Source organism: Marmota monax, unplaced genomic scaffold, assembly GCF_021218885.2.
Source record: "Marmota monax isolate L192 unplaced genomic scaffold, Marmota_monax_Labrador192_F-V1.1 WCK01_AAM20220418_F8-fsc00012, whole genome shotgun sequence".
Taxonomy (NCBI): domain Eukaryota; kingdom Metazoa; phylum Chordata; class Mammalia; order Rodentia; family Sciuridae; genus Marmota; species Marmota monax.
This window is the reverse complement of record NW_026695227.1, coordinates 13,092,172-13,119,881: the sequence shown is the minus strand read 5'-3', so window position 1 is coordinate 13,119,881 and position 27,710 is coordinate 13,092,172. Positions and strand designations below refer to the sequence as shown.

Genomic DNA, 27,710 nt, shown 5'->3' with positions numbered 1-27,710 from the left:
CCATATGGAGAGGGCATCCTAAGTCGGCCGTGTTATGTCCAGTCATGAACTAATCAGCAAAACTGACACTGCTCCCTTCATCATTGTGCTTGACGTGTCCTCCTCTGGGTGGAGTCTGCACAGTGCCTTTCATCATCAGAGTTTTGAATCATTTTTACTTTCCTTCTCCGACTGTGATTCCTTTGGCTAAAGTATTTTCACAGGAACCATTTTCTAAGTCCCTCTTTTCTCTTCCTGTGCCTAAGTGATCATCCGACTTCATGCCTTGAATGTGAGCAGCAGTGAGTCAACCAACACTACCTAACACATCTGCAAAAGAAAATATATTTTAAGAGTTTCCCTAGACACACAAATAGGTGAATTTTCTCATTTCTAGAAAACAGAATAAGAATAGAAATTTTTTTCTACCAAGACTGAAAGGGGTTCTTTCTTTTCATTCTTTACAGTTGGTACCCCAAAAAGGAAGGCAATGTCTATGGTCATTTGCACAAAGGGCTGCCTCTGAGATTACCTGCTTTTCTCTATCAAGGAAATTTTATCTGCCTCCACACTTCCAACCTGGCCAGTTATCATCATTGAGTTGCCAGCCCAAAATACCTTTAAATGGAGTCTTACTCCAATCAACATGCACAGCGCCTGCCAACACAGCTGGAAGTTCTACAAGTGCATCCTCTCTGGTTCTGAGAGGACTTTTTTTTTTTTTTCTGAGAGGACTTTCTGAAAGACAGATTTTAGTCCCACATGAGTTAGATTTTATAGGAGACTGTAACTTCTGGAATTCCTAATAAAGACGAAGAAGCTGTTTTTAGTAGATGCTTTTAGAATGAACAATCCAGGGTCTTCTGCCAACATGAACTCTTAAAAGACCGTGCAGGTGCCTCGTAAATACCCAGGTTTAGCCAATGTCAGGAACACATTTATTGCTTTGATACTATTAATAATATAGGCATTTACTATCTGTTATGACTTCATAGGAAAGCTTACAACAGAAACACTTAGATCACAGGATCTAAGAAAAGCTAACTTTGGGGTTATGCTTGGAAAAACAAAGCCCTGAGATGTACTCTAGGTTGTGGATTAGAGGCTATTTATAGAAATAAGAGCTTTTTGCTTCTTTATGGCCAACAGTCTTACATGAAATAACAAAAGCCAATATTTAGATACACATATTTGAGTATAACAATGCTTTAAAACTTTTGTTTTCTAGATCCCCTTTTCATAAACCTTTTCTACCATCAGTGAAGGAAGGCACCTTCTCTGTAAAGGATAATAATGATGGAATGCTTGCAGTGAGTGACTACATTCTTCAAAGGGATTCTTTTTTATTCTTTACTTTGGGGAATTCTAGAAGAGTGTTTTCTTGTCCCTGTGCAGTCTTCCTCTTCAGAGGTCAGATGGCAGGTGAAGCCTGCAAGAGGGACCTGACCTCTGTGTGCTGTGCAGCTCTCCAGTCACAATGAAAAGAATCAGTGTCACTCATCTGTATTTCTTCAATTGTTCTGAATTCAGAAAATTACAAAATGGGCTAAAATGTTTTTATTTTTGATGCCAAGTCTGTTAGTCAGCTTTCTATTACTATAACAAAATACTTGAGACAATAACTTATAAAGAAGAATGGCTTATTTTGGCTCACTGTTTTGGTTCATTATCAGTTGGGTCCATTGCTTTTGGGCCTACAGAGAGGCAGTGTATCATGGTGAAGCTCCTCACCCTCAAGGCCCAGACATGAAAAAGGAAGGGGAATGGGCCAGGTCCCACAGTCGCCTTTGAGAGCACACTCATATGATATGAAGACCTTCATCTCTTAAAGGTTTCTGCACTTCCCAATAGCACCAACCTGGAGACTAAGCTCTTGACACATGGGCCTTCAGGGAACATTTAAGATTGAAACTATAATATTAAATTTCACTTTAACGGATGCAGGGATAAAAATGGAAAAGAGGCCCTTTGTCATTAAGAGACCTTGATTAATCATGAAGGGAGTTTTCTCCCAAACCAGACATTCCCTGTATTCCTTTCTTTAGGACCTTGGGGACTTTTTCACCCCAGAGAAATGCCCAGTAGAGAGTTTGGTAGTGTGTGTGTAAAGGTGTGCCATTCTTAGGCAGCTCCATTTGTGGAAGGAGCACAGGTGGCAGTTGAAGATCTGTAAACTGAGTCCCTCAAAACTGTATAAAACTCCTGAGCTTAACAAAGCCCAGTTACAGACCACCTACTTGTGCATCATTGTCACTGATTCCATGGGTCCTGGTGCTATCAGAATCAGACCAAGTACAACTGAGATGGGAACAATACTCTTCATTCTTTTTCTCCAGCATAAATAAGGGAAGTGGCACATGGGGACAGAAATTCCAGGCTGACTGAAACAAAATATGAAGGTGTGCAGCTTTTATGGTATCTCCAGAGTAGGCAGAGACCTGGTCTTTTGTCACACGTACAGGTGGGGTTTGGGTTATGCCTGTGCTCTTTTTCATCATGCCTCTTCATGTGACATAGGTCTTAATATCATCTTAAGTCTCCACCTCACAGTGTGATTTTTGCTATGTGAATAAAGATAACTATAAGTTACTTTAGTGACTATTCTTACTACCTATAACGTGTCCCTTACTATCTGGGAGAATCCCTAATATTATTTTTAGAACAGGACAGACTATTGTCCTATTTCAGTGGGATTGAATTCAGTGACCTTGTCTTTCTTGACTCTGGTTTCTTGGCATTTCTTCTGGCCACATAGTCTCAGAAGGTTGAGCTGTTCCCAACCTGTCTCCAGTTGTGTTATCTTAGTTCCATAACCTTGAAGACTGATCCTTTTTATAACTCCTAATGATACCACCAGTTATTGGTGACGAGTTCTGCTTCCCCACATGTTGAAGTCTGAACATTAGAGAAACACGCAGAGGCAAGCATATATAGCAGGGTTTATTTAAAAAGGGTAACATAGACTTCTCCCTGGAGGGAGAAGGGGGCCATAGCTGGTGTCCTGGTATCCCAAGAAGCAGGCATTCTGCCCTTTTTATGTGTCCTAGGCTTCCTTTGTTCTCCTGCCTTCTTCCCCTGTCTTCCCAGAAATGCTCGGTGGGCTGGCCAAAAGGTGCAAAACAGGTGGACTGAAGGGGGTGCAGGATGGTGCAGCCCAGGACACATCATAACTCCCTGTAGAGAGGGGCAATTCCTGGGACAGGTTACCTTAGCAACAGTTTGGAGCAGGGGCAGGTTCTTGATAAAGGTAGAGGAAGGGCTCTGCAGGAATTAACGTTTCAATCCCACAGGGGACAGTCTCCAACTTGCTAGACTCACTCAAAATTGGCCTCCTTGATCCGAACTGAGTTGATTTACCTATCTGTACTGACTGCCTATCTAATTCTGGCTTCACTAATTTTCTGGTATGTATGTTAACTCCATAAGACTGAGGGTTAAATTGGGTGTCACAATATCTTCCTTGATGTCTTATAACCTCAATACAATTTTACAAGGCACCAGGAGAGTGACCAGGAGGTTACAAGGCTTGACCTATTCTTGGCATCCTTGTTACAGTGAGGTTAACTAATTACTTAATGGGCGAGTGATGACAACTTCAGGTTTCATTGGTGTATGTAAGTGTTTAACAATTGTCTCTATAGGGTAGGAGGAAGCCCCGATTTATTGTTTCTTTTTTCCTATTTCTGTTTTAGTGTAAATACTCCCACCATGACCTATTTCAAGCTATAAGGTGATATAATCTTGCTTGCAAAATACCTGAAATCAACAATCGGCTCTCTGGCTCTCCTAAACTGGTTATGAGCCAGTTTCAACCATCACTGAACCATGATTTATTAGTTACATGGCTCTGATCTGAGTCAGCTGGAGAAGCAACAGGTTTTCAGTCCCCCAGGACTTTTCTGTATGCATGCTTACACTTAGATACTCAAAAAAGTCCAATATCTGTCTTCAGCTTTCCACCTGACACCTCCCTCAGTCCAGCTGTATCATTCTCTAGCTTTGTACCTAGGATGACTGATCTGCCCTTCCTTTCTGACAGTCCTAATTGGTTTTCCTTCAAGTGTGTGCAAACATGTAAACCTTCAGGGATCAGAATTATGTAATTGAACAAATGTCTATTTTTCAACACAACTTATGAAGCATATTTGTTCAGTTGGAATGTTTTATTCATTATCTCTGCATTGTTGTTTCATTTGGGGGGAGTTTATAAAAGGATATTTGAACTTAAAGATACCATTGTATTCAATGGGTCTTATCCTCTTGACTTGGATCTTCTTAGAAACAGACTCAGAGATAAAATTTATTTGGGGGTGGTGGTGCTGTGAACACCTGTAATGGAGCAAGGAAATGACACAAGGAGGGGCAATAAAACAATAATGACAGAGGCAGCCAATAAAGGGTGCATTAGTAAGCCAGCTGCTCCAGTACATGACTAGATCTTACTCCTGCAGGAAAACTCTAGGAAATGGTGTAAACACTTGCCTCAGAACTTCTCTTCCAGAGAGGTAGAGCTGGGACTTTTAAACCCTGAGAGTCATTGGTTGAGGGCTGCTTCTCAAGGTTGCTCATTCCCTGGCACTTTTATTTTGCTACATACATGGCCAGATTGAACCTCAGTTCTGGGAAAAGTTCTCAGGACAAAGATGCAAATATGGATGGTTGGAAGGGGCCAACACACATGGAAAATCCGGGAAGTAAGGGCCCTGACAATGTTTATGGTATTCTAGAACTTGCAATAAATATGGGAGTGTTTTATGAGTACAGTAGGCCCTCATCTGAAGTTTTGTTTTACTTGGTTTCAGTTGCCCACTGTCAAACATGGTCTAAAAATATCAGATGGAAAATGCCAGAAATAAATAATTCATAAGTTTTGTATAACTCTTATCATAGTATATTATTATAGTTGCCCTGTTTTGTTATTATTGTTTTAGTCAAGTTTTTTGCTGCTGTTACTAAAGGACCCGACCAGAACAACAGTAGAGGAGGAAAAGTTTATTGAAGGGCTCACTGTTTCAGAGGTTTTAGGCCGTGGAAGGCCAGCTCCCTTCATCAGGGCTTGAGGTGAGGCAAACATCATGGAGGAAGAGTGTGGCAGAGGGAAGCAGCTCACCTGGTGATCAGAAAGCAGAAAGAGAGACTCTCCACTTGCCAGAGACAAATATATTCCCCAAGGCCACTCCCCCAATTCTCTGCCCCCTCCAGCTGCACCCTACCACTTCAGTTATCATTCAGTTAATCTCAATCAGGGGATTAATTTGCTGATTGGGTTAAGATTTATGACCAAATCATCTCTCCTCTGAATCTTCTTGCATTGTCTCATGCATGAGCTTTTGCGGGATAACTCACATCCAAACCATAGTAGTTATTGTAGTTAATCTTTTATTGTGTCTAATTTATACATTAAGCTTTATCATAGGAATCTACTATGTAAGGAAATTCTTTAATTTACACAGGGTTCAATACCATGTGTGGTTTTAGGCATCCAAAGAACACCTTGGAAAGTTTTCTCTGTGGATAAGAGGGACTATTATATCATTACTTTGTTTAGGAACTCCGTGTACATGGCATATAAAGAACTCATATTCAAATTTATCACATCCTATCTTGATTAGGTTTCTCACACTAGTTGAGTATTAGAATATCATTGGAAAATAGTTCTAAATATAGAAACCACAGTCCTCACTTATTCTTAAAACACATTAAAATTGGGTCACAGATTACAAAGTGATTCCCAAATACTGGTTTATCCCAGGGGATGAGGGAAATTCCTTATGAAACAATTGTCTGAGATTTCAGTATTAAAAATTGGTCCATCAGTACTCTCAGATCTTCTCTTTAGGTTTGACTTTGGGTACATTTGTATAAAGTGGTCCAAGTGATAATAATGCATAATCAGATTTAGAATCAAACAATAGAGTTGCAAGCAGACCTGTGAATATTCATTCAATATGCTTACATACATTAAAGAGGAAATATTCTTCCCTTTACAGCAGCATAATTTGTTATGTTTGGACTTGGAATGTCCCCCAAAAGTTCAAGTGTTGAAAATATGGTCTTCAATGTAGCATGGTTCAAAGGTGGGTAATGACTGGATCATGAGGGCTCTTACCTCATTGGTGGATTAATCCATCAAATGGATTAATCTGGTTAATTAATCTAGTTGGAGGAGGTTGGCCACCGGGTTGTGCCCTGGAAGGGTTTACCTTCTCCCCAGCTCCTCTTTCTCTGCTTTCCAGCTGCCATGGACTGAGCAGCTTTCCTCTTACATGCCTTTCTGCCATGATGTTTGGCCTCACTTCAGGCCCAAAGGAATGCAATTGGCTGACTATGGCTGGAGGCCTCTGAAACCATGATCCAAAAATAGATTTTCCCCCTGTAAATTGTTTTTGTCAGATATTTTGGCCACAGAGAAGAGAAGCTGACACCCAACTGTCTGATGCTTTGCCTCCTCCCTGCTCCTGTCCTCTAGAATGCCTGCCTAGATTCTTGGCCATGAACACTATTTTTTAGAAGTTTCTCTTGTGCAGACTAGTTCCTTAAAAACAAAATAAAAAAATTGGTTGGTTACAACAACTCCTTCAGGAAGCCTTCCCTGACTTTCCATCTCTGTTCTCCTGTAGCCCTGCAGAGACCCTCATGGTACTTGGAAACTTTCCCAGAAATGCTGTTGTGTTGGTGTTTCCTGAAAGATACCAGCTTCTGCTAGATACAGATCTTGTTTTAGTCATCTTTGTACCTGTGTCCCTGAGTACAGGGCCTGGTAGATAACTACATACTAAACAAAACCTCATTGCTCTTAAGGAGTACATGAAGGAAATTAAGGAAGAGAAGCATTCTTTGTAAAGCAAAATGTTTATGAGTTCTTTTGAAAAGGAATGTTCATCTAATAAGCTGTAAAACATTTGAGATTTACTAAACCTGCATTCTTACTTAATTCCTAATGGGATTGATTCAGTTAGTATTCCTTCAGCAAAATATTCCAGCTATTCTTGACCTTGGACTAATCATCATCCACCCTATGTGTGTTTGCTACATCAGAGAATGAATATGGATGTTTTACAAGACATATAGACAGCAAAGTTATCTATTATGTTCATGGTGTAGCAAAAAAGCAGATTGAATAAATTTCTTTTTTTTTAAAGAATTTTAATATTTATTTTTTAGTTTTCGGCAGACACAACATCCTTGTTTGTATGTGGTGCTGAGGATCGAACCCGGGCCGCACGCATGCCAGGCGAGCGTGCTACCACTTGAGCCACATCCCCAGCCCTGAATAAATTTCTTAATTCAAAACAAATAAGTTCTTCAAGATTAAGTTTACATAATTTGTTGAAATGTACTAAAAGAAAATAAGGAAGAGGTTAAATAATAGACAGTGAGCTCATTAAAATTTTATTTTAGCATCTTGTAGAAAATTATGTGAAAAGTAAGATATTAGGTGTATAACCTGAGAAATTCCCTTTGTGAAATATGACTATGAAATGAGAGATTTTTCAAGTGGCTTATGGAAATACATCTCATTACTGCATAGTCACACCCTGAATAGTCAAAATGGAAAGGAAGTTATTGGGATATGTTATAAACTTTCCTTTCTTAGAAAATCCTATGACCTGATTTGAAAACCTTCTACTTAATTGTTTCTAAAACTGATCTAGCCTAGACTGGAGGAGAACCCCTAGGTTTTCCTTTCATTCCCAGGAATCTGTGATAATGACTGTATGTTTTAAGTTGGATTAGAATAAATTTATTTTAAGAAAAAATTAATCTTTACAATAGAGAGAAAAATGTTGCAGTTCTCTGATATGGTGACACTTGTATTGGGCTCCTGCTCTTCAGATTGACATGGAACTGAATCATATAAAAATCATAGTATACAAATGAAAGAGTTAAGATGCTGGAGCTTGTTCTCATGATATTAGAATTAATGGTATCAGAGCATGCTAAATGGTAAGTTCTAAAAAATAGCCCTAAATGAATGATGGACTTCATGTTAGAATACCAAAAAAAAAATCATTACTTGATGTCATTTGATTTTGATTGGATGATAAAACAAGATTATTCTCTCTCCTGCTCCCCACCTTTCTTTTTTGTCCTAGAGATAACCTTGTTAGCTCTTAATTTGGTAATATTTTTTATGCTGCTCCTGATAGGTGCTCATAAAAATAGTGGAATTGCTGAGTCAGTCATACTGTAAATAGTACAGTTATCTCCCTTTGTGTTTGTGAAGGGAGAAAGTAGAAAAGAAAGAAGAAAGATGATATGGAAACTTCAGCTTTTAAAAATGGAGAATGATTAAAATGCTTTTAAAAGAGGTCAGATTTATAGCCTTACAGACTGAGGGCCCCATTTATTCACAGAAAAGCAGAGAGGAATTATCTTTGCTTGCTAGTGACTCATGCTGCTGAGCTGAGAGGGTCGCCTACAGATGGGAGGGTATTTTGGTTTCTAGGACTGTTCAGTCTTCTTGTTCAGTTTACTCACAAAGGTGCTAATTAGGGTAAATTGCCATGGTGTTATTTTTTCACTTTAACATCTGTTCCCTACGAGCTGGACACAGACCAGTGAGGCATTTTGTAGACACATCCAGGGAAGTTAGAGGGCAGTGATTTTGAGTTACTGTCTTAATAAGTTAAAGTATAAACCAGTGGTCTCTTTTTGAAAAACTCCGAACCCTATAAAGCCATGAACTTTGCATGCCTGTGCTAAGATTAGAAACCATAGCAGCCAGTGCTTTCAAAAGCAATAACTTCTGTGCACTAGTGAGTTGAAGAAAAAATTGTAATTTTTTACTGTTTTCTTGGAAATATGGTTAATATTTGTGCCCAACACTGTTACAAGTGCTCTACATGAATTAACTCACTTAATCTTCATAGAAACCTCAGAAATAGGGTAGAGATGATTATCAAGCCCATTCCATTGAGGTTAAATAAGTGTCCACAGGAAGAAAAGGGAAGCATCACGGGGTTACATAACAAGTTAGTGGTGGGGCTAGGATTCTAACTCAAACAGCCTCACAACTAGAAATAAAGTCAAATGAAATGTCTCTGTGTGTTTATATCTACATATAGAGAAAACCAGTCAGGGTATATTGTGTAACCTGGTAGTCTTGAAACTAACCCTAATACATCATTATCGTTTTACATAACAAGAAGCCATATTTAAAACCTCCAGAGAATTCAATGTTGTAATGTTTTAGCCAATAGTGTCACCTTCTGTAGTTGTATTTCTACAGCTCCCCTCTCCATTTTTATATGACTTGAAGTGTGAACAGTAATTTAAATGTCCAAAACACTATCTAGGGGAGAAGCTACTATTAAAAGTCAACATAAATTCCTGCTAGTACTTTGCCTGTGGGAAGCTACAAAATGCCCAAGAGAAGTTGTAAAATAACAATAAAAAATACTAATACTAATACCAATATCTAGGTGATCTCAAGAACTACTTTATGTAAAGCCCACAAAGCATTAATATTGTTGTTTTCTTTTTCCATATTACATAATGCAGGTCATATACAGGGACAAGGAAATCTAGAATCTCACCACTAGCTTTGGAAGAAATATTCATAGAAAATAGTTGGTGGTGAAGGAAAATTGCTACTAAAAATATAGGTTCCGAGTACTTATTCAGCAAACTTGAGAATCTTTAGAGATTGGAGATTTTAAGTGCTTGATAAAACTTCCCTATAATTTACTTTTAATTCTATCTATAGGAATCTTTGCCCTTCAATTTCACTTTTTGTTTATTTGCTGAAAAAATAAAATTTTATTTTTCACGTTTTCATTTGTAACTATTTCTTTGCATAAGGAACTCATTCTCTATTGGCATGATATTTTTCAAAGAACCCAGTTAAACCTCCAAATTTCTCTTAGCATTTCCAAGCAGACAACATTTCAATCTCTGAAAAAATATTCTTTCTTTTAACTGACTAGAAGATATTTTAATTACTATTAGCTTTCTTTAGTACATACCATAATATTTACATCGTGGTTCATTTCTGCTGTTGCCATAGGTGATTGTAGTATGGATGACTAAATCTTCAAGCCTAAACTTCATATGAGAAATATAGAGTGTTTTTAGAGGGACAGCTGCATTCACTTGTATGTGATTATCCAAGTGTCATAGCAACATTCACTGGAGAGACTGTTCCTTCCCTGCTTCATATCTCAGCACCTTCCTTGAAAATCAGTTGTCCATAGATGTAGAGGTTTGTCCCTGGACTGTCATAATTTGAATGTCAAAACTAGGATCTAGGGGAGAAACCTCTATAAAAGAGGCAAACAATTTCTTATTAGTACATTGCCTGTGGGGAGCTACCAAATGCCTAAAAGAAGTTGTAAAATAATTATATCTAGATGATCTCAGGAACTATTTTATATAAAGTTCACTAAGCATTATTATTGCTGGCTTCTTTCCATAGACTGTTTGTCTGTCTTTATGCCAGGACTAAAACTTTCATTTCTTGAAATGGAGGCAGACAATGGAGAAGTTCATACTAAATATAAGCAAAGATAAAAAAGCATAGTTTCTGCCATTGAGAAGTTCACAATCTATACCTGGGATGCACACCCTCTTGAAATTGTACAAAATATTTTCATGCAAGTACAGGTAACATTTTATGTAGGAAGAGAAATCCAAAGCTTTTCTTAGATGCCTGAAAGTATGCATAACATTTCTATAGATAGAATGGTGTCTTCCCCAATTCATATGTTGAAGCAGTAACCCCTAATGTAATTATTTTTGGAGACAGGACCTCTATAGAAATAGATAAGGTTAAATGAGTTACTAAAGTGGGACAATTAGTGTCCTTACTCGAAGAGACACCAGCACTTGCTCATGTGCTGGGCTGTCTCTCTCCCCTTCTCTCTGCCATGTGAGGGCACAGGAAGAATGTGGTCATCTTCAGGCTAGGAGTAATTGAAACTAATTTGACTGGTACCTTCATATTAGACTTCCCAGTTTCTAGAAAAATGAGAAGAAAATTTCTCTTCTTCACTCTATGGTATTTGATATGGCATCCCAAGCATATTAATGCAAACACAAACTAAAGGATAATAATTAGGATAACAATTTTCCTCATACTAGCTCTATATTTAAAAACTTCTGATTCTTGGGATGCATGCCTAGAGGTTCTGATTCAGTTGCATGGGAGCGATGCCCAGGAATTAACATTTTTTAAAAGTCGTCAGGGGATTCTAATGTGGCCAGTGGTGAGGACTGTGATCTAAAGGGAGGAATCATCATTATCATTATAATACAGTTTATTACATACTATATAAGTAATTGAAATATATTGTGCTAAATGCCAAACAGAACTTTATACTGTTTTCCTTTCCCCTAGGAGCTCACAAATTATAAATTTATTAGTTATAAATTATAAATTCCTTATATGATATCAATACTGATATAAAATTTAACCTAAAGTGTTATATCTTCTACTGATACAACTGGATATCTATATTCAAGAGAATGAAGTTTTATCCCTGTTTCAAACTGTACACAAAAATTAATGCAATGTGGAACAACTCTTGGAAGGAAGCATAGTCCTAAATTTTTGTGACCTTAGATTTAACAATGGATTTTTATATGTGTACCAAAAATATAAACAAAGGAAAAATAGATACATTTGGTTTCATCAAAATTTAAATATTTTGTTCATCAGAGGATATTATTATGATGATATTATTTAAGTAAAGGAAGAAAATATCTGCAAATAATATAATTTAATAAGGGTTTAGTATTCACAGTATGAACAAAATCCTCACATCTCAACAACAAGGACAAACAACCTAAGTAAAACATGGGCAAAGTACATGAGCAGACATTTCCCTAAAGGATATTAAACAAATAGTCAGTAAGCATCTTAAAAGATGCTCAATATCATTAGGCATTAAGGAAATGAAACTCAAAATCACAAAGAGATTACACTTCATACCCACTAGAATGGCTGTAAATAAAAGAGAAAAAAAAGAGGAGGATCATAGTTATTGGCAAGGATGTGAAAAAAATCTTTGTAAATTGCTGGTAGTGATGTTAAAGGGTTTAGTTACTGTAGAAAAGAGTTAAGTGGCTCCTTAAATAGTTAATTTTAGAATTAGAATGTAACCCCACAATTCTACTCCTAGGAATATACCCCAAAGAATGGAAAAACAGATACTCAAATATGTGCACATGATTTTTCATGGAAGCAGTATTAATGATAGCCAAAAGGTAGAAACAACCCAATGACCTTCTATAGGCAATGAATAAACAGATGTGGTTCATACATTCAATGGAATTGTTTAGTCATAAAAATGGTGTACATTAAATGCAATAAGCTATGTGAAAGAAGCCATACACAAAATATCTGGATGATTGGATTTATATGAAATATTCAGAATAGGTAAATCCATAGAGATAGAAAACAGATTGGTGATTGACAGCAATTGGAGGAGGTGGAAATAGTTCATGCTTAATGGGGTAGATTTCTTGAGAGTAATGAATTTTAAAACTAGCTAGAAGTTGTGGTTGAGCAACATTGTAAATGTACTAAATGCTACTGAATCAGCTACTTTAAAATGGTTAATTTTGTGTTATATGAATTTTACCTTAATTTTAAAAAAGTCTCAGGCAAATTGGGACAAGTTGGTTATTCTATCCCTTGCATGTGAGAAAATTTATGTGTAAAGCAACTGGTTCTGAGTTAATCCTTAAAACTGTTAAACATATGATACCTTTAAAACACTTAGTGGAACACACAAAGTACCCAATAAATATTAGCTACTCTTAAAATTAAGTGAGGGAGTTTGAAGCAATTTATAAAAACACCATACATAATATTAATTCCATATCTGTGGCTCCTAGCCTAGTTTCAGACACATGATACACATTCACTTAATGTTCCTAGAATTGATGTGACTGGCAAATCTCATTCTCATTCGCTTGAGTACAGATACTCAAGAACAAATTACATATCTCATCACTTCAAATTCTGAAGACAGGTTGATTAACGTACCAGTAGACAATCAAGTCTGGGCACTATCTATTACTCCATACACTATTTCATATAAAAACATTGAGATCTCCACACAGAGGAACAACTGATATGGCACAAAGGCCCATGTTTAGCTTTGTGTGAGTAATCTCATATACCGTTGAGACAGTGGTACAGTTAATAATTTGTCCTGTGGACAGGAACCTGAATTAAAGAAATCCATGTACGACCTGCAGGTGTCTTCTCAATTTCAATGGCAAAGGAAATTCAAGGAAAATTAGGGGCATCTCATCCCTAAATATGATGGTCTTTTCTTCAAACAGGGCAATAAAAACTTCAGACTGTGAGTTTTGTCAAAGTCCTTGTTTTGATGCTTATAAACTCTTATAAACTAGGTCAGGATTCATGAACAGGAGCAAGAGCCACTGGTTAACCAGTTAGAGAAAGCTTTTATGGGGAGGAAGCCGTGATACTACTTTTAGTTTTCTACTTTTATTTTTAGAACTTCTGCATTCAACAACACATTCCTGGATACTAAATTAATGAGCCTTCTACACATATTCAGTACTTTCCTTTGAGAACCTCATAAAGTGCTATGCTTTGGGTGGAACTCACTGTGTTCTCACATGGTTACGATTATGCTAGGCTTAGAGGAATAATATTGTATTTAGTTTTGTAATCTCCTCATTTTATAAGGCAGATATTTTGTGACTGAAATAGGACCAGCAATAAGGTTATTGGTAGGTGAATTTCTGCTTATTGATGTTTCTGACATAATAAATGCAGGGTCAATCCATAAAAAGACCATTAAATGGAATTCTCAATTTCAATCACCCTATCCTTTCTCCCCAAATAGTTCTGCAGTCTTCAGCCTTATCATCTCAGTACTTATCACCACTGGCTGCCCAAATGCTCAAGATTGGATTTGGGAGTCCTTGTCAATTCTTCCCTTTTATTGCATCCTCACACATATCCTACCAGCAAGTCACATCTTGTCACTTCCCTCCAGCTTCCCTTCCCCATGCTGGTCCTAGATAATCATTCTTCTCACTAAGACTCTTGCAATGGCCCCTCCACTCTTGCTCTTGAACTTTTTCAGCACATTCTTTTTAATCAAACAGCATGATCTTTGCAAGAGGCAAACCAGTCACTGCTGGTCTGTTGAAAATCCTTCCTTGCTCCTCACCCTCCTTCCACCAGTTATGCCCATTGTTGTCCATGAGGAAATGCTTGTGTTCTCTTCCCCTGGCTCATTTCACCTTGGGTATTCTGTCTAAAGTTGGTCTCCATGGCCATTACACACAGCAGCTGTTTTATTCCTTAGTCTTCATTCATTTCTTTCATTATAGGCCCAAATTGTATTTGATTTATTATTATCCATTTATTAATTTTCTTTCTTTTAATTTTTTTTAGTCATTGATGGACCTTTAATTAATTAATTAATTAATTTATATGTGGTGCTGAGAATCGAACCCAGCACCTCACAGATGCTAGGCAAGTGCTCTGCCACTGAGCCACAACCCCAGTCCCCATTTTTTAGTTTTCTACTTTTAGAATGAAGTTCTGTGATGACAGGGACTGCGTCTTATTGACTGCACTATCTCCAGCTGTCATAGTGAGCCCGCTAACTGCCAAGAGAATGAATCTGTCACTTTTTCTGGCTCCTTTCTTCTTCTGCTGCCTCTTTGCTTACTACTTCAGCCCCCAAACTGCTGATGACTCACTAGAAAAGGTTAAATGTTAGACAGAGGTTAAACACTCTTGTTTAATTTGCTGTGACAAGAATTTTCTTACACTTTTGTAACTTTTCTTTCCCCTAAATATGTGTGTATAGAAAAGGTTGGGATGGTAGGGAAGGGTAGGTAGAATTCACATATTTTCTCTCTAAAAATGAAAGGGGTGAAATATTTGTAAAAAATATAAAAATAAAAAAAAAATTGGAGGCAAATCCAACGTTTGGAAGCAAAATTTTATTTTCCAAGAATCAATTTGATTGAGTGCCAGAGACTCATTTCATATAAGGTGAGCCTAGAAAAAAGGCATACAAAATGATGTGCAGATCTGTTTTGGATCCCCATGAAGTTTTCTCCTAAGTAAGTCAATTTAAGAAACCCATTGTCTTCTAATTAAAGGTATAACTTAGCTATGAAATCTTTGAATTCTTATTTTTCAATATCAAAAGCAATAATGTGTATACTGGGCTTGGAATCTTCTTGCTGGTGTAATTTTTTGTAGCATTTTTCCTACCGTTTGGAAAACAAGGTTGGTCACTTTCTAGATAGAGGTTCATTTTGCTTGGGTGACCTGAACTGTTTGTGGATTCATTCACTAACCACTTAGACAAACATTGTTGGGGGGGTGAGATGAATCTTTATTGACTGATTTACCACTGTTTGCTGCCATTTTATGCCTCTCAACTCCCTCGAGAGATGAGATTTAAACTTAGGTGAGCTTAATATTTATTTTCTCTGTTTGGACATAGTTTGTATCCTTTTTATTCTTTTACTATTTCACCACATTTGGTCCATCTCTTCACATGTTGATATGCCTCATGTGATTTAACTAGTTTCTTAAACATCTCCTGTCCCTCAAAGAATTGTATTTTTAATATTACTCTCCAAGAAATACCATGTCTCCAGAAAACTTTCAGATTTAGCACACCTGGTGTAGTTCAAGGACATTTTTTCCTGAAGTGCTGGATTACTTCTGTGTGGGTTCCTTGGAGGACATCTCTCCTGACCATCAACACTGATAATCTGCCTTTGCTGGTTGTTCTTCCAACTTTCAGTGATGTTTATGAAGGTCAGAAGACCTTCACTCAGTGTTTCACCATCTTTCCTTGGTCATTTCCTTAATTTCATCATGGATACTACTTACCACTCTCACCACCATTTTGTGGAATATGTATCAGAATCACACTTTTTGTTTTTTTGTTATACATTATGGGTCAAAACTACTCAACACAAAGTAAGCAGTGGAAAGAACATCCACAGCAATGTAAATAATATGTGTCCTAGAACTTAACTCAGGAAATAAGGTAGAGTACCATTTGGCACAGGGTCTTTGCAATATATGCAGTAATACTTTATAGACAGGAGCACATGAACAGTGCAGTATGTTGGATAGATCTCACTGGCTGAGAAGGTACCATCTACAGCATGAGGCAAACATGTGTATATGATTATACATGTACTTATACATATATAAACACACACATATACATATATACATATATACATACAAACATATATACATCTATACATTTATGCATGTATATGTATTTTATGTAGATATTATAGGTATGTGATGAGTCAACACTGTGTGGGACATTATAAATTGGATGTGTATGTATTACACTAAATATATATTTTAGAAAATACTTAAGCAAATGCCCCAACAAATTATAATTAGGTTTATACAGTATACTTAGAGTTTCATTTCATTCTGAATAAGATTAGTTATATTTTTATTTACAGTTTTTAACCAAGAAAACAGAAATCTGAATTGATTGTCCAAAGGTTTCCATTGGACCCTGTTGCCTCTCAGTATTCAGAAAATACTCAGGTATTTGGATGATAAAACAATTATTTATAATTTTAATTTACTTTTGCATGTTGCTAGCCACAAATCATCTATATGCCACCTTCTTAGTGTCACATGCTTAATTTTAATTAAAACCCTAAATATGCAGAACCAGCAAAGTGTATTACTATTATTATTCATGGTATGTTGTTGGCTAAGGCTTTTATGATAAATGTGGAACACAGAATTATACATTGTGAATATTTATGGAACTATCAGGCAAAGAAACATTTTAAAAATCTAAACAGGGATGGGGATGTAACTCAGTGGTAGAGTGATTGCCTAGCATTTGTAATGCTCTGGATTTGGTCCCCAGTACCACAAAAATAAAAAAATAAATAAAAAACTTAAAATGTAAACAAATCTTACTTTGTAAGGAAAAAGAATCCAGTTTATAAAAGAGAACTGTATCAGATAATCTTCTGTAATTATTAAATGAATTAACTGTTGAAAAATGAATTAGCTATATAAAATGTCATAAAGTATAGCAGGTTAAACTACTCTTCTGAAGTCTCGCCAGGCTTTAAAAAAAATAATATATTGTTTTTAACGAAGAGCTCCTGCAGGCAGAAAAGAAATTAGAACTGACTTGAAAATTACCATCCTGCTTCATTCTCCTGTGGCATTTTGCAGACCTTGATGGGGTTTGTTACATAATCAGCTTTGGCATTCAATGGCTTCTTTTTATTATAATGCTGAATTCTTGCCTAACATAGTCTCCCCTCCTTTTTTTTTTCCTGCCCTCAGTTTCTTAAGTTAGAAATGCATTTAAACAATGACCAAGTCATGCTGCAACAGGCACTGGGAACAAATGAACAACTGCAGCAAGAAATAGCTAAGCTTGGGTCTGAAATCCCAACACTGAAAAAAGAGTGAGGCCAATAATGCTCAAAAGGGTGAGTTGATAAAAATTTTTAATAACTCCACTGTGTATTCTATGTCTGCTGTTTTATCCTTGCTTTTCACAGAACACATCAATGCTTGGTTTTAGGGAAAACATCATAAAACAATTATTTGCCATTTCTAATTATGTATTATTTGGAAAGTGTCCAGAAGCAAATGTATCATACTTTTTTTAAAAAAACTATTGGGCTGTAAAATAATTAGAGAGATGAAATCTAATTAACATAATAAAACAAATATCTGACTTAAAATGAGTTTTACAATTAACCCAAAATGTTGTAGCTAGACCTTCTTAAACTCTAAGTGGCATTGAACCTGTTGATGTCATTGAAAATACACTGCTGCTTTTTAATTATTTCAGGGGATAAACAACTTAATCTTCCTCCAACTATTGTATTAATTTTGCCCCCAAGTAACTCAGTGATCATCTTTCCTCTACAATTAAAAGCAAGGTTTTCTTTATAAAATCTTGCCAAAATGAGACTTTTTCTTCTGTTCATGAGATGACTAAAACTCTTCAGAGATTTGAAGATGATAGAAATATCACCAAACATGACTATAACTCTTTCAATCAAATACTGCTGTGATGCTTCCATGTGAAGGTATAGGGTTAAAATGATAATTTTTTTATGCTATGTGTATCTCCCACAACAAAAGGATAAAAACATTATGCAATGATCACCTGGGAACCTACCACCAACTTCAGGAAAAAAGAAGACTAGATTCATCTTCTGAGAGTCCTCCTAGGATCCATTGCTCCCCCATTCCTTCACAGTCCATCCCTGTCCTGATGTGAAATTTTCTTGTATTGTTCCCTTGCTTTGGTTTTCAGCCTTGCACAGTAAAGGACTTTATAAATGGAACCTCTTCTGTGTGCGTTTCTGAAACAGCTTTTTTGTTCAATCTTTAGTTCCAGATCAATTCATCCTGTTACATGTTGCTATACTTCCTTTATTTTCATGGCTAGATAATATTCCATCCCATGAACATACCACCATCTACTTGTTCATTTACTGAATAAGTGAGTGAATCTGTTAATGGATATTTAGGTTGCTTTCCTTTTTATCCTTTTTGTTATCATTACACAGGTTGCTGTGAATCATTCATCTCCTTATGTACATGGACAAAATTGTCTCTATGGCTGTTTATGAGTAAAACGTTTCTCTTTAATGCCAAATTGCTTCCCAGATCTACCTCTTCGGCATTCCACCAGCCTTGTGTAAGTGCCAGGGTTACTCCATATTCTCACTGGGCTTATAATGTTTTGCCAGTCTGGCTTATGTAATATGACAGCTCATTATGGTTTTAATATTCATCTCCCTGATTTCTAATGAGGCTGTGTATCTTTTCCTTCTTATCAGCCCTTTGTGTCTTCCCGTTAGGGGAAAGCCTATTCAGTCCTTTTGTTGGTTTCACTTTTGGGTTCTTTGTCTTTTTCTAATTAGTTTGCAGAAGTTTCTTTGGTGAGTGATAAACACTGTAAGTCTTTTTTCTCCCAAGTTGTGACTTCTCTTTTGTTCTTTCTGGTCTCTGCATTGGCTATTCTTTTAAAAGCCATGTGGATGATCTCATGAGGGAAGGAATAAAAACTTAGTTTTCGGAATCTAGACTCTTCCTTGTTGTGTTACAAACCATGTAGAGTCTATCATCCTGGAAAGCTGAATTGTGTTTCTCTTGACTAAAGGTAGTAACTATATCCCAGCATTTAGCTGCATCTCTGTCATCATTAGGCAGCATTTTAATAGTAGCTTAGTCGTGCTGGAACAAATGACTACTCCACTAATATCCCTATCACATTGTACCTCAGTTATTCAAGAAGCCATAACAACCTGACAGACACATGACTGCCTTTTGCCCAAGACAAGAATGTGTTGCAGACATTCCAGGTTCCTACAATGGGAGCACAGACTTTTTAGACATACCTGTTTCCAAAACCTTCTTCTCCATTTTCCAAATGGATGAGGTTAGATAAGATCTATAGGCTTCAATTTTCTTTTCTCTGTACTGGGACTAATGATAGCTAGCTTGGAGGGTTTTTGAGTAGATTTAATTAGATTCTCTATTTGGAGAACACATCATTTAATATATGCTCAGGAAATGGCAGATATTTTGGGGTACCAGGGATTAAACTCAGGGGCAGTAGACCACTGAACCACATCCCCAGTCCTGTTTTGTATTTTATTTAGAGACAGGGTCTCACTCAGTTGCTTAGCACCTTGCCATTGCTGAGGCTGGCTTTGAACTCGAGATCCTCCTGCCTCAGCCTCCAGAGCCCTGGGATTACAGACACGTGCCACCAAGCCCAGCATAAATGACTGTTATTAGTGGTATTATAATTGTAAAATTCATGGATATATCAAGAATCACTATACATAGATATTTCCATGTTATAAAAACAAAGGGGTATACATCTAAACTCAAGGGAAGGTAGAATTGGAATCAGAGCTCAGAGCTACAAGTAGCAGGACTTGATTCTTGCCACAGGACAATGATTGTTGCCACAGTGACAGGGCTAGGACCCTAAGAGGGAAGTAAGGTACCGATGTTCTTATCTTCTCAATTTGCTCTTCTAATTCCTATTGTATTCTAGCTTAATGCAGTTGCTCCACTTTAAGAAATAGAGTAACAAGAAAATCCATGGCGCTAGAGCAGGGGCTTATTCTCTTCCTACATAGGAGGAGCTCTTTAGAAGCCAGGCTGGAATTCTTTCTCATCTCTTTGCCCATGTTGAGCTCATGTGCAGCACAGAGATCTTTTGATTTATCCCTAAACTATGAATGAAATGACATTATTACTGCCCATGAGGAGTGTAAAACTCACTGGGAAGAAAGCATTCCTGTAAAGAAAGGAGAGTAATGAAGAAAAGGTAATTGTCCAACTGTGGGTTTTATTTTCATAGTTACATCCTATAGGAAATTAATTGATATAGTGAAATAATTATTAATTGAAATTGGTTATATTTTCAAAATTTGCCACTTATTTTAAAGAGTGTTCTCCCACCCCCCCCCCCCATATTTTGTTTTCTATACAAGTGTCACAAGTGGTGGTCCAATCTGATAACTTTTTAGCTTCAAATTAATTTTCTTTGTGCTCATCATTATGTTCAAAAGGGGGTGTTCACTGGGTTGACAGGAAAGGTGGATCAATTTTTTGCCATGTTAAATCAACTGACATGCCCAAGGTCACCTCCCGATAGGGAATCATTCTCACAGACAGAGCTGAAGTATTTAGACTTGTGGTTCTGTACTTCTTCATCTCACCGATTTTTCCAGCTGAAGTGAAGATCTATTTTTGTCTGGAGAGTTTAAGTAAGGTGTGAGGCTAGTGATGGAATGAATGGCTCTCACAGGGAACAAGAACTCCAGCTTCTCAGTGACAGCCTGTGCCTGCCTCTCCCCCAGGATGCTTTCCTGCTTATCAAAGGAATGAAGACAAGTGGACTTAGGTCCCACTGTGCTGTAGTGCCTTTGAAAATGCCTGTGAAATATAAATCAGTGTTTCCATTTCTGAAGAAATAGCAAGAAAACTGTAGTCCAAAAGGAGAGTTGAAGAAAATAAATTGGCAAGACCCTTTTACGAGTCATTTTTCTAAAAGATACCCAGAAAGAAAAACAAACAAACAAAAACAAAAGCATCTATTATTCCATTACATGATTTTTGGATATATCTCTACTTATACAATTTGTTCTGAAACAAAGATATTATGCTTTTCCAAATGGCAAATGTTGCTATAAACACCCAGCTAGCAAAACCCTCCTCTTGTAATTTTTAGATCACCTCATTTCCAAGAATAATACTGCAATGGAGGGACAGCTTGTCAGGGTGACAGCCATCACTCACTCAACAATTGGAAAGATGTGCTGAGCACTGTCCAAGTTCAGGGCAGGATGCTTGTTGTCTAGCCAGGAAATGAGGCTTCTGATATTCTAGTTGGCCATTAAAGAATGCACACCCCACCCCCAACACACACACTCACACACTCACACACATACCCTGCTGAAATACGTGTGGTAGCTCCCTGCTGAGTAAACATTATCATCATGCCAAAGGCACCCCTGAAAGTCCTTCCTGAGGTCATTGTAGTATGTGTCCCACCTCTGACCACAGCTAAAAGCAACTGAATATAGCTGGCCTGTCTCCACTGCCTAAAGAGGGAACTGATTTTAGAAAAAAATATTCCAGTAAAAATAGACACCCGTAAAATAAGATTAACCCAGAGTATTGATTTCTACTATAATTCTTGTCTTTGAAGTAAATCATTCAAACGAGATTAGAAGCACCTCTAATGTTTTCACATAATCAAGTATTTTTCTTATTTGTTTCCTCCTAAAATAGTAGTTTACTATGGAATTAATTTTTGAATCTGAATTTGTTTTATATGTGAGAAAGTAAAGAGGATCTATTCCATGCTGATCGGTCCACCAGAAGAAAAAAAAAAATCCCACTAGAAAGACTTGTTACAATTTTCCAAAGGATCTGTCACCACTGGTGTGTTTACCAGAGTGCCCTAATTCTGATAAAGACAACTATTTAGGTTCTTTGCCCTGACTTTGTTCTTTCACTATGGCAGATGTTGTCACCTTGTTATTGGTACTCCTTTGACTATTTGACCAATGTCCATCAAGTTTCCAGACAGAGAAATGTTTACATAGGCTATGCCTTCTCCCTGTGGATGGATATGTCAATTCTTAGCATTGAAATGTCAGAGAGCTATTGTGCTAAAAGATGAGGGACTCCAAATGGCAGGTGGATGGTGGTTGTTTTTTCAATTTTTTTTTTATGATGTTGAGCTAGAAGGTGGGCATATGCCTTTGTCCCTCTCCACTCATTACTGGATTCTAGTTTCTTTCTCAACATGCAAAGTGTCTTTGGGGGGATCCTCAGGAAGTTGGAAGTGTGTTACAAGTGCATAAACCACAGGCCCCATCTGGGTCTAGTGAGTTGGAACCCACAGTTTAGCAAAATATCCATATAACTTATATGCACATTAAAGTTTGAGAAGTGTTTCCCTACCATATGCACATATATCAAAGAATACACCCATATTCTCTTTTTTACCTTATTTTTGCCCTATTACTAAAAGCCTTTCCAAATATTAAATTAAATTATATATTTAATTACACAATACGTAGGACACACAAGTTAGATTCTGCCTTTTCTTTATTTTAACTAATTAATTTATTTGTTCTAATCAGTTACGCACGACAGTGGAATGCTTTTTGATTCATTGTACACAAATGGAGCACAATTTTTCGCTTCTCTGGTTGTACACAAAATAGGGTCACACCATTCATGCAATCATACATGTACCTAGGGTAACGATGTTTGTCTCATTCCACCATCTTTCCTGCCCCATTCCCCTTCCTTTTTCTCCTTCTCCTTTGCCCAGAGTTCCTCTCTTTTTCCCATGTCTGCCCCCCCCCCCGCCCCCTTATGGATCAGCATCCATTTATCAGAGAGAACATTTGGCCTTTGGTTTTGAGGGATTAGCTTACTTCTCTTAGCATGATATTCTCCAACTCCATTTATTTCTGAAAATGCCATAATTTTATTCTCTTTTATTGCTGAGTAATAATCTATTGTGTATATATACCACAGTTTCTTTATCTATTCATCTATTGAAGGATATATAGGTTGATTTCACAGTTTGGCTATTGTGAATTGTGCTGCTATAAACATCGATGTGGTTGTGCCACTGTAGTATGCTGTTTTTAAGTCCTTTGGGTATAGACCAAGGAGTGGAATAGCTGGGTCAAAAGGTGGTTCCATTCCAAGATTTTTTAAAAATATTTTTTAGTTGTTTATGGACCTTTATTTTATTTATTTGTATTCAGTGCTGAGAATTGAACACAGTGCCACAAGCGTGCTAGGCAAGTACTCCACTACTGAGCCACAACCCCAGTCCCCATAATAAATTTTTTAAGGAATCTCCATACTACTTTCCAGATTGGTTGCACCAATTTGCAGCACTACTAGCAATGTATGAATGTGCTTTTCCACCCACATCTTCGCCAACACTTATTGTTTCTTGTATTCTTGATAACTGCCATTTGACTGGAGTGAGATGGAATCTTAGAGTAGTTTTACTAGAGATGTTGAACATTTTTTCATATTTGTTGATTGATTGTATATCTTCTTCTGAGAAGTGTCTGTTCAGTTCCTTAGCCAATTTACTGATTGGGTTGTTTGTTTTATTGAAGCTAAGTGTTTTGAATTTTTTATATATCCTGGAAATTAGTGCTCTCTCTGATGTGCATATGGTAAAAATTTGCTTCCATACTGTAGGCTCTCTCTTTACCTCATTGATTGCTTTTTTTCTTCTGAGAAGAATCTTTTTAATTTGTAGATTCTGCCTTTTCTAGTGGATCATGAAGTCAGGGTTGAAAAAAGACATAGCACAAAGACAGGACTATCCATGGGTGTTTAGACATGAATCTTAGGCATTCTGACTCTTTATATTGAAAAATATATTCTTAATTAGCACTAGTCTAGTCAAAATTATTGACTAAATATGATATTCATTAAATTAATAACAAAAGTCAAATATTAGAGTTAACATTCTTTTTTTACCTCTGAATTTTTGTGGTTTGTGCTATTGTTAGTGTCACAATCACTATCATACTGGGAAAGAATCATATCAATTTAAACCTCGTGAAAATAGGCTAATAAATATCAAAGTTTGGAAAGGTTTTTTTTTTATTTGTTTATTTTTGTGTGTATGTGTGGTGCTGGGGATTGAACCTAGGGCTTCTATCAACTGAGCTATATCCTTATCCCTGGGAAGGTTCTTAAAGCTAATAGTTTCAGCATATGAAATCTTAATAAAATTGTTCTTCTCTCTTTTTTCCAAGGTGATTTTTTGCATTGTGTATGCCTGTAGAACAATGGACCTGGGTTATTTCGGGGTGAATGTCGCAATTGTACAAGCTGAAGCCACTTTCAGAATCCTGGGACAGTCTTGTCCTTTGACCACCACAGGATAACAACAGTGATGGTGATACCAACTCAAATCTCTGCAAGCACATTATATTAGATGTGCCCTAATAGTTTCTGAAATTTTATGAAAACAAAATGCTCACAAATAACAAGCAAACTGGCAAATTATATTACTCTAGTATCCTATGATAAAAAGTGCAGTTCCTGTATATGAATCACTATTAATTAATTACTTGGCATATATTACCTCCAATTGTGTTATGTGGAAGCCATTATTCTTTTTATAAATTAGAACATTATACTTATTCATAATATTTGGCTTCCTTTTAACAAAATTATACATAAAAGGAATTTTATTTCAATCCCCATCCCCCCTTCTTTCCTTTTTCCTCTCCATTTTCTCCCTCCTTTACTGATCTTCCGTTCTTTTTTAAAAAAAATATTTTTTGGTTGTTGTTGGACCTTTATTTTATTTGTTTATTTATATGCAGTGCTAAGAATCAAACCCAGTGCCTCACACATGCTAGGCAAGTGCTCTACCAACGAGCTACAACCCTAGCTCCTTTTGATTTGTTTTTGATTGGTACTTTCTACATATAAATAAAGGTGAATAGAGATTTTGTTAGATGTATTCCACATTTCCTCCCCTCTCCTTTCCTTCCTCCTCCCTCTCATCTCCTACTTCTACTGATCTTCCCTATATCTTCATGAGATCCAGTCCCTTCATGAGATCCACTGCCTTCATTCCCTTATTTTGCTCTAGCTCTAACATATGAGAGAAAACATTTGACCTTTGATTTCTCTGAAGTCTGGCTTATTTCACTTATGATTTTCTCTATTTCCATTCATTTACTGGCAAATGCTATTATTTCATTCTTCTTTATGGCTGAGCAAAACTTCATTATGAATATATACTGCATTTTCTTGAGCCATTCATCTGTTGATGGGCATCTGGATTAATTCCATAATTTGGCTATTGTGAATTGAGCTGCAATAAACATTATAGACACTATTTTCCCATAGTATGCTGATTTAAGTTCTTTTGGACAAATACCAAGGAGTGGAACAGCTGGATAATATGGTAGTTCCATTCCTAGTTTGTTGATGAATCTTCATAGTTTTTTCCAAAGTGGTTGTACTAATTTGCAGTCCCACCAACAATGTATGAGTGTACCTTTTCCCCACTTCTTCACTAACATTGATAATTATTTATATTCTTTTTTTTAAAAAAATATATTTTTAGTTGTTGTTGGACACATGCCTTTATTTTATTTATTTTTATGTGGTGCTGAGGATCAAACACAGTGCCTCGCACGTGCTAGGTGAGCGCTTTACCGCTGAGCTACAACCCCAGCACCTAATTATATTCTTGATAACTGCCATTCTGACTGGAGTGAGATGAAATCTTAGTACAGTTTGATTTGCATTATTCTTATTTTAAATAATCCAAGGTTCATGAAAATGAAACAGTGTTTCTAAGATTGTGTAAATGAATGATGGAGCTCCTATGCACACTGAGGTCTTTACCTCCCACAAACCTTTGCTTCGCTAAGCTACGGAGCTCCCAAGCACTTGACATGTAATGCATGATTGCTGTTTTAGGCAACAAGGAAAGTCAGCTGCATGTAGAGAACTCCTGTGGAACTCTGCACCTCTGACCCACTGTAGAGCCACCAAAGTCCTGGGCACTTCTGGCTAACAGTAAAATTCTGATTGACTTTCTAGGTGGTGGTGATCCTGGGTCTGCAAGGACCTACCTGTGTTGCTTATAGGGAGAGTGTGTGATTTGTCAATTTATTTCAACATCTACAGTTCATTTAATCAGTGCAGCTCTTATATTCTATTTTCTTCAAGATTTTTCTCTATAGTGGTTCTTTTAATTTTTATATCAGTCCCCTCTATTGGTCTCCTTCACTTGTATGGGCATAACTCAAGTCATCCCATCCTCCTTCCTGAAAATAAATAAATAAATAAAAATCAAGCAGCACTAAGAAACATATTTTTCTTCTTTCTCTCAGTCAATCAATCAATCAGTCTTCCTCACTCCATTCAATCAATTGATCAGTCTTCAATCTTCCTTCCTCCATCCCCAGCCTTGTCTCTCTCTGATACTGGGAAGCAATTTACTACTAATCTATACCTCCAGCCTTTTTAAAAAAAAAATTGAGAAAGGGTCTTTCTAAATTGATGAGGCTCTTCTCCAACTTGCAGTCCTCCTGTCTCAGCCTCCTACATTGCTGGGAGTATTTTCTTTGACTCTGGTTCTCCCCATACTATTGCTCCATTCTAATGTATCCTTTTACCCTTTCTATTTCTTTAAACAGTGGCTTCCTCACTCTCTGTCTATAAATCATTATTTTTCATTCTCTTTTGAACCCACTGCCCTCTGGTTTTCTTCTCTACCACTCACTGAATCTAATTTAACCAAGTTTCATGATACTGAGATTCAGTAGCCTTCTTTTTGGAGGAAAATGAACAAGGAAAGGGACTGTAAATAACATTTATGGAAAACCTAATCAGAGCCATCTTTCTGCACTGAATTCTGTTTTCTCATCAAATCCTCATAGTAACATTGTACTATTGTACATTATTGTCATTATTATTATTATTTAAGCTTCAGAAACAGGTTCAGGGCATTCAACTAAAAGAAGGTACAGAACTGATTCAAACTAGTTCTGCCTGATTCAATATCCCATATTTTTTAATTATACAAAGCAAAATAAAATAGTAGAGGGTGGGCAGGTGGGGGCAAAAAGAATAGAAAGAAAAAGGAAGAAGGGATTGGAAGAAGGTAGGGGAAGAAAAATTCAAATCCAGGCAATTTCTCTATAGTAAGCAAGAGATTCAAATTGACCACTAGATTAATTTTATTGCTGCTCATATCTTTAAATCTTATAGTACAGGAATACCTTAAGCTTAAAAGCAGAGCATAGAAAAATGAAAAAAATTAATATTAGTAAAAATAAATAATGTTAGTAACAAACATTGCTTCTATCTCCAAAGTAGTATACTTTATGGAAAGACCTAGTATCCTCTGTTTTCTATGATGGTGAAAGCTACAGCTAGGGTATCTACTTGATGATACTGCCACTTTACACAAATTTCAGAGGGTGTTTTTTTTTTTATTTTTTTTTATTTTTTTTTTTATTGTTGGTTGTTCTAAACATTACATAGTTCTTGATATATCATCTTTCACACTTTGCTTCAAGTGGGTTATGAACTCCCATTTTTAGCCCATATACAGATTGCAGAATCACATCAATTACACATCCATTGATTTACATATTGCCATACTAGTGACTGTCATGTTCTGCTACCTTTCCAATCCTCTACTATCCCC

General features: G+C 36.7%; 1 protein-coding gene across 11 annotated transcripts in view; it reads left to right on the top strand.

Moving 5' to 3' along the window:
* Lmntd1 (lamin tail domain containing 1) overlaps positions 1-27,710 on the top strand; it is a 340,293-nt gene that overhangs the window by 70,043 nt on the left and 242,540 nt on the right. For 8 of the 11 annotated variants that reach the window (XM_046435441.2, XM_058576409.1, XM_058576407.1 and 5 more), the window contains 2 exons: positions 16,426-16,513; positions 17,279-17,427. The gene's annotated coding sequence lies outside the window, so the exon portion shown is untranslated. The remainder of the gene's footprint in view (positions 1-16,425; positions 16,514-17,278; positions 17,428-27,710) is intronic. The other 3 variants (XM_058576414.1, XM_058576413.1, XM_058576412.1) reach the window with 1 other exon arrangement.